We start from the raw sequence: 7,285 nt of genomic DNA on the forward strand, positions 1-7,285 counted from the left end.
TAGTACGGTCGAAAAAAGACATATGTCCATCAAGTTCAACCAGGGAATTAAGGGGTAGGGGTGTGGCGCGATATTGGGGAAGGGATGAGATTTTATATTTCTTCATAAGCATTAATCTTATTTTGTCAATTAGGAACATTCAGCACCCACCCGCTATCAAGGCAGCTGCCTATCATGTCATGCCCTACCTGCACAGGTGTGCTGGCTACTCAAATGATCCAATTAAGGAGGCCATTTAGTCAGCAGCAGCAGAAGTCCTGTGCCTGGACGCTCCAACAGGGGCCAGACACAAGCAGAAGCAGAAGCAGCAGAAGCACCACCTTTTGTTTTTTGGCTGCAGCAGCAGCAAGGCCCACAGGGCTGGCTAGCTGGCTAGCCAGCAAGCAGGTAGCAATGAAAGTAGGAATCTTTCTTTTTAACCCTGTAAGGGGGTGGTGCACTGTACCCGAAGATACTGCCATATCGGGTCAATGCATAGGGCGACGGAAGCAAGCTTCGAAATCGGCCCCCGTTCTCAAAAATCCATTTAATATATGGTCCCCAGATAGGGGACGTATCAGATATTAAACTGATAAGAACAGATACTACACTTGATCTTAGCCAAAAGGCCGAGAAGCGATAACCGTGAAAGGGGCGGGCCCAACAAGGTCCCCTTCATGGGCACTATCACTGCTTGCTGTCAGGGAGGCTGCCAGACAATTTTCCATGCACACTCTGGGCTGGGGGGCAGTCAACCACCAGTACACACAGCAGAACCTAAACCCATACCATTATTGCTAAGCAGCAAGACAGGGGCCCATTGCACTCCCACGGGGCCTTTTTAAATGCAATCCATAACCCGGATTTGCCAGGAACCCTTCTTACTCCTCCTACTTGCATGTGACACTGGGCTTAGGATCTGCATAGGAAACACACACACAAGCACACACCTACCTTTGTTGCCTGCAGATGCCTCCTTGGCTGTCCCCAAACGGTATCAAACCAACACCCACGGGAAGCTGTAAGCATAGAGGACATGCCTGCACCCCATTGGACTTACCTGTGTGGGTTAAATCCGGGTTATTTGACAACCTATGGCGGTGATGGTTCTGCTCAGGCAGAGCAGTGCTGATGCTCCTCATAAAGCTGTCGCTGCTGTGAAGGTTCTAGGTGACATCACAAATCCCTATGGTTACATACACAACAAAGCTGGGTTGTTGTTGTTTACACTCTGCAAGGCCTGTGGAAGTGAGTGACATCATAGCACTGTAGTTCTGAGGGTTCAAGATGGATGCAACAATCTCCTGTTGCTTCTATGAAGGCCGTAATAGACGATATCACCAAACAGCTCCATAGTCACATACACAGCAAAGGAGAGATGTTGTTTACACCTAGTGATGTCAGTGGTATTGAGTGACATCACAGCACAGTGCTAAGGCTCCTGGGCCTGGACACAGCAGCGGCTGCAATATCTCAACGGAGAATACGTTTATATCTATGTGTGTGTGTGCGCATATATATATATATATATATATATATATATATATATATATATATATATATTTCTCCGCCGAAATCACTTTTAAACCCATTTCCACCTTTTTTTCCCTTCTCTTCCTCTTACTTTTTTTTCACGTTTTTTTACGTTTTTCTCCTTTTCGCCTCTTTTCTGGGCGTATTATTCTTCTTTTTCTTCTTTTTTTTCGTCTAATGCATACCCCATCAGTGCAGCAATGCTTATTCAATACCGCCAGCAGATGGAGACACTGGGGGATAATTTTCTAAGGATTTATACTGATTTTTCCTGTCTGAATTTGTCGCACAGAAAGTTGCAGGCCAAATATGTGTGACATTTCTGCGACTTTAGCTTCTAGAGCATTTTTACAACATTATACATAGGTGCTGAATACATAAAAAGCGACTGTTCAGCGACAGACAAGTCGCATCGGCTGAAAGTAGGCCAGAATGTCAGTCCATGTTGGAGCAGGTTTAGATACAGTCTAAAGCATAGATCTCAAAGTCTGTGCACAGAATTTAGCAAGGGCCTCGCACCTTCTGATGCATCAGGTAGGTGCACAATAGCATAGCCTAACCCTCTGTACTTTGGTCTATATTGATGCGGGACATAGACAGCCAGCTGATGACCAATCCATTAGTGCAATGGATGGCTGGAAGCATTTGTCTTTGCCTTTGCAATACCACAGAAGCAATGCATGGTCAATGTACAGCAATGACACACCTGTGTGAACAGCCAGGAGACCCCCCCCCCCCCCATGTTATGTTACATAGTTACATAGTTAGTACGGTCGAAAAAAGACATATGTCCATCAAGTTCAACCAGGGAATTAAGGGGTAGGGGTGTGGCGCGATATTGGGGAAGGGATGAGATTTTATATTTCTTCATAAGCATTAATCTTATTTTGTCAATTAGGAACATTCAGCACCCACCCGCTATCAAGGCAGCTGCCTATCATGTCATGCCCTACCTGCACAGGTGTGCTGGCTACTCAAATGATCCAATTAAGGAGGCCATTTAGTCAGCAGCAGCAGAAGTCCTGTGCCTGGACGCTCCAACAGGGGCCAGACACAAGCAGAAGCAGAAGCAGCAGAAGCAGCAGCAGCACCACCTTTTGTTTTTTGGCTGCAGCAGCAGCAAGGCCCACAGGGCTGGCTAGCTGGCTAGCCAGCAAGCAGGTAGCAATGAAAGTAGGAATCTTTCTTTTTAACCCTGTAAGGGGGTGGTGCACTGTACCCGAAGATACTGCCATATCGGGTCAATGCATAGGGCGACGGAAGCAAGCTTCGAAATCGGCCCCCGTTCTCAAAAATCCATTTAATATATGGTCCCCAGATAGGGGACGTATCAGATATTAAACTGATAAGAACAGATACTACACTTGATCTTAGCCAAAAGGCCGAGAAGCGATAACCGTGAAAGGGGCGGGCCCAACAAGGTCCCCTTCATGGGCACTATCACTGCTTGCTGTCAGGGAGGCTGCCAGACAATTTTCCATGCACACTCTGGGCTGGGGGGCAGTCAACCACCAGTACACACAGCAGAACCTAAACCCATACCATTATTGCTAAGCAGCAAGACAGGGGCCCATTGCACTCCCACGGGGCCTTTTTAAATGCAATCCATAACCCGGATTTGCCAGGAACCCTTCTTACTCCTCCTACTTGCATGTGACACTGGGCTTAGGATCTGCATAGGAAACACACACACAAGCACACACCTACCTTTGTTGCCTGCAGATGCCTCCTTGGCTGTCCCCAAACGGTATCAAACCAACACCCACGGGAAGCTGTAAGCATAGAGGACATGCCTGCACCCCATTGGACTTACCTGTGTGGGTTAAATCCGGGTTATTTGACAACCTATGGCGGTGATGGTTCTGCTCAGGCAGAGCAGTGCTGATGCTCCTCATAAAGCTGTCGCTGCTGTGAAGGTTCTAGGTGACATCACAAATCCCTATGGTTACATACACAACAAAGCTGGGTTGTTGTTGTTTACACTCTGCAAGGCCTGTGGAAGTGAGTGACATCATAGCACTGTAGTTCTGAGGGTTCTAGATGGATGCAACAATCTCCTGTTGCTTCTATGAAGGCCGTAATAGACGACATCACCAAACAGCTCCATAGTCACATACACAGCAAAGGAGAGATGTTGTTTACACCTAGTGATGTCAGTGGTATTGAGTGACATCACAGCACAGTGCTAAGGCTCCTGGGCCTGGACACAGCAGCGGCTGCAATATCTCAACGGAGAATACGTTTATATATATGTGTGTGTGTGCGCGTATATATATATATATATATATATATATATATATATATATATATTTCTCCGCCGAAATCACTTTTAAACCCATTTCCACCTTTTTTTCCCTTCTCTTCCTCTTACTTTTTTTTCACGTTTTTTTACGTTTTTCTCCTTTTCGCCTCTTTTCTGGGCGTATTATTCTTCTTTTTCTTCTTTTTTTTCGTCTAATGCATACCCCATCAGTGCAGCAATGCTTATTCAATACCGCCAGCAGATGGAGACACTGGGGGATAATTTTCTAAGGATTTATACTGATTTTTCCTGTCTGAATTTGTCGCACAGAAAGTTGCAGGCCAAATATGTGTGACATTTCTGCGACTTTAGCTTCTAGAGCATTTTTACAACATTATACATAGGTGCTGAATACATAAAAAGCGACTGTTCAGCGACAGACAAGTCGCATCGGCTGAAAGTAGGCCAGAATGTCAGTCCATGTTGGAGCAGGTTTAGATACAGTCTAAAGCATAGATCTCAAAGTCTGTGCACAGAATTTAGCAAGGGCCTCGCACCTTCTGATGCATCAGGTAGGTGCACAATAGCATAGCCTAACCCTCTGTACTTTGGTCTATATTGATGCGGGACATAGACAGCCAGCTGATGACCAATCCATTAGTGCAATGGATGGCTGGAAGCATTTGTCTTTGCCTTTGCAATACCACAGAAGCAATGCATGGTCAATGTACAGCAATGACACACCTGTGTGAACAGCCAGGAGACCCCCCCCCCCCCCATGTTATGTTACATAGTTACATAGTTAGTACGGTCGAAAAAAGACATATGTCCATCAAGTTCAACCAGGGAATTAAGGGGTAGGGGTGTGGCGCGATATTGGGGAAGGGATGAGATTTTATATTTCTTCATAAGCATTAATCTTATTTTGTCAATTAGGAACATTCAGCACCCACCCGCTATCAAGGCAGCTGCCTATCATGTCATGCCCTACCTGCACAGGTGTGCTGGCTACTCAAATGATCCAATTAAGGAGGCGATTTAGTCAGCAGCAGCAGAAGTCCTGTGCCTGGACGCTCCAACAGGGGCCAGACACAAGCAGAAGCAGAAGCAGCAGAAGCAGCAGCAGCACCACCTTTTGTTTTTTGGCTGCAGCAGCAGCAAGGCCCACAGGGCTGGCTAGCTGGCTAGCCAGCAAGCAGGTAGCAATGAAAGTAGGAATCTTTCTTTTTAACCCTGTAAGGGGGTGGTGCACTGTACCCGAAGATACTGCCATATCGGGTCAATGCATAGGGCGACGGAAGCAAGCTTCGAAATCGGCCCCCGTTCTCAAAAATCCATTTAATATATGGTCCCCAGATAGGGGACGTATCAGATATTAAACTGATAAGAACAGATACTACACTTGATCTTAGCCAAAAGGCCGAGAAGCGATAACCGTGAAAGGGGCGGGCCCAACAAGGTCCCCTTCATGGGCACTATCACTGCTTGCTGTCAGGGAGGCTGCCAGACAATTTTCCATGCACACTCTGGGCTGGGGGGCAGTCAACCACCAGTACACACAGCAGAACCTAAACCCATACCATTATTGCTAAGCAGCAAGACAGGGGCCCATTGCACTCCCACGGGGCCTTTTTAAATGCAATCCATAACCCGGATTTGCCAGGAACCCTTCTTACTCCTCCTACTTGCATGTGACACTGGGCTTAGGATCTGCATAGGAAACACACACACAAGCACACACCTACCTTTGTTGCCTGCAGATGCCTCCTTGGCTGTCCCCAAACGGTATCAAACCAACACCCACGGGAAGCTGTAAGCATAGAGGACATGCCTGCACCCCATTGGACTTACCTGTGTGGGTTAAATCCGGGTTATTTGACAACCTATGGCGGTGATGGTTCTGCTCAGGCAGAGCAGTGCTGATGCTCCTCATAAAGCTGTCGCTGCTGTGAAGGTTCTAGGTGACATCACAAATCCCTATGGTTACATACACAACAAAGCTGGGTTGTTGTTGTTTACACTCTGCAAGGCCTGTGGAAGTGAGTGACATCATAGCACTGTAGTTCTGAGGGTTCAAGATGGATGCAACAATCTCCTGTTGCTTCTATGAAGGCCGTAATAGACGACATCACCAAACAGCTCCATAGTCACATACACAGCAAAGGAGAGATGTTGTTTACACCTAGTGATGTCAGTGGTATTGAGTGACATCACAGCACAGTGCTAAGGCTCCTGGGCCTGGACACAGCAGCGGCTGAAATATCTCAACGGAGAATACGTTTATATCTATGTGTGTGTGTGCGCATATATATATATATATATATATATATATATATATATATATATATATATATTTCTCCGCCGAAATCACTTTTAAACCCATTTCCACCTTTTTTTCCCTTCTCTTCCTCTTACTTTTTTTTCACGTTTTTTTACGTTTTTCTCCTTTTCGCCTCTTTTCTGGGCGTATTATTCTTCTTTTTCTTCTTTTTTTTCGTCTAATGCATACCCCATCAGTGCAGCAATGCTTATTCAATACCGCCAGCAGATGGAGACACTGGGGGATAATTTTCTAAGGATTTATAGTGATTTTTCCTGTCTGAATTTGTCGCACAGAAAGTTGCAGGCCAAATATGTGTGACATTTCTGCGACTTTAGCTTCTAGAGCATTTTTACAACATTATACATAGGTGCTGAATACATAAAAAGCGACTGTTCAGCGACAGACAAGTCGCATCGGCTGAAAGTAGGCCAGAATGTCAGTCCATGTTGGAGCAGGTTTAGATACAGTCTAAAGCATAGATCTCAAAGTCTGTGCACAGAATTTAGCAAGGGCCTCGCACCTTCTGATGCATCAGGTAGGTGCACAATAGCATAGCCTAACCCTCTGTACTTTGGTCTATATTGATGCGGGACATAGACAGCCAGCTGATGACCAATCCATTAGTGCAATGGATGGCTGGAAGCATTTGTCTTTGCCTTTGCAATACCACAGAAGCAATGCATGGTCAATGTACAGCAATGACACACCTGTGTGAACAGCCAGGAGACCCCCCCCCCCCCCCCCCATGTTATGTTACATAGTTACATAGTTAGTACGGTCGAAAAAAGACATATGTCCATCAAGTTCAACCAGGGAATTAAGGGGTAGGGGTGTGGCGCGATATTGGGGAAGGGATGAGATTTTATATTTCTTCATAAGCATTAATCTTATTTTGTCAATTAGGAACATTCAGCACCCACCCGCTATCAAGGCAGCTGCCTATCATGTCATGCCCTACCTGCACAGGTGTGCTGGCTACTCAAATGATCCAATTAAGGAGGCCATTTAGTCAGCAGCAGCAGAAGTCCTGTGCCTGGACGCTCCAACAGGGGCCAGACACAAGCAGAAGCAGAAGCAGCAGAAGCAGCAGCAGCACCACCTTTTGTTTTTTGGCTGCAGCAGCAGCAAGGCCCACAGGGCTGGCTAGCTGGCTAGCCAGCAAGCAGGTAGCAATGAAAGTAGGAATCTTTCTTTTTAACCCTGTAAGG

At 46.2% G+C, this 7,285-nt stretch overlaps 3 non-coding genes across 3 annotated transcripts; all 3 read right to left on the minus strand.

Moving 5' to 3' along the window:
* Positions 1 to 429: 429 nt before the first annotated feature.
* Positions 430 to 620, minus strand: LOC130321460 (U2 spliceosomal RNA). Its single transcript, XR_008867181.1, has one exon. It is a non-coding gene; the product is annotated as a U2 spliceosomal RNA (small nuclear RNA).
* A 2,095-nt stretch (positions 621 to 2,715) lies between these two features.
* Positions 2,716 to 2,906, minus strand: LOC130321473 (U2 spliceosomal RNA). Its single transcript, XR_008867192.1, has one exon. It is a non-coding gene; the product is annotated as a U2 spliceosomal RNA (small nuclear RNA).
* A 2,089-nt stretch (positions 2,907 to 4,995) lies between these two features.
* On the minus strand, positions 4,996 to 5,186 carry LOC130321477 (U2 spliceosomal RNA). Its single transcript, XR_008867194.1, has one exon. It is a non-coding gene; the product is annotated as a U2 spliceosomal RNA (small nuclear RNA).
* Positions 5,187 to 7,285: the final 2,099 nt, after the last annotated feature.

Source organism: Hyla sarda, unplaced genomic scaffold (assembly GCF_029499605.1).
Source record: "Hyla sarda isolate aHylSar1 unplaced genomic scaffold, aHylSar1.hap1 scaffold_2272, whole genome shotgun sequence".
Classification (NCBI taxonomy): Eukaryota; Metazoa; Chordata; class Amphibia; order Anura; family Hylidae; genus Hyla; species Hyla sarda.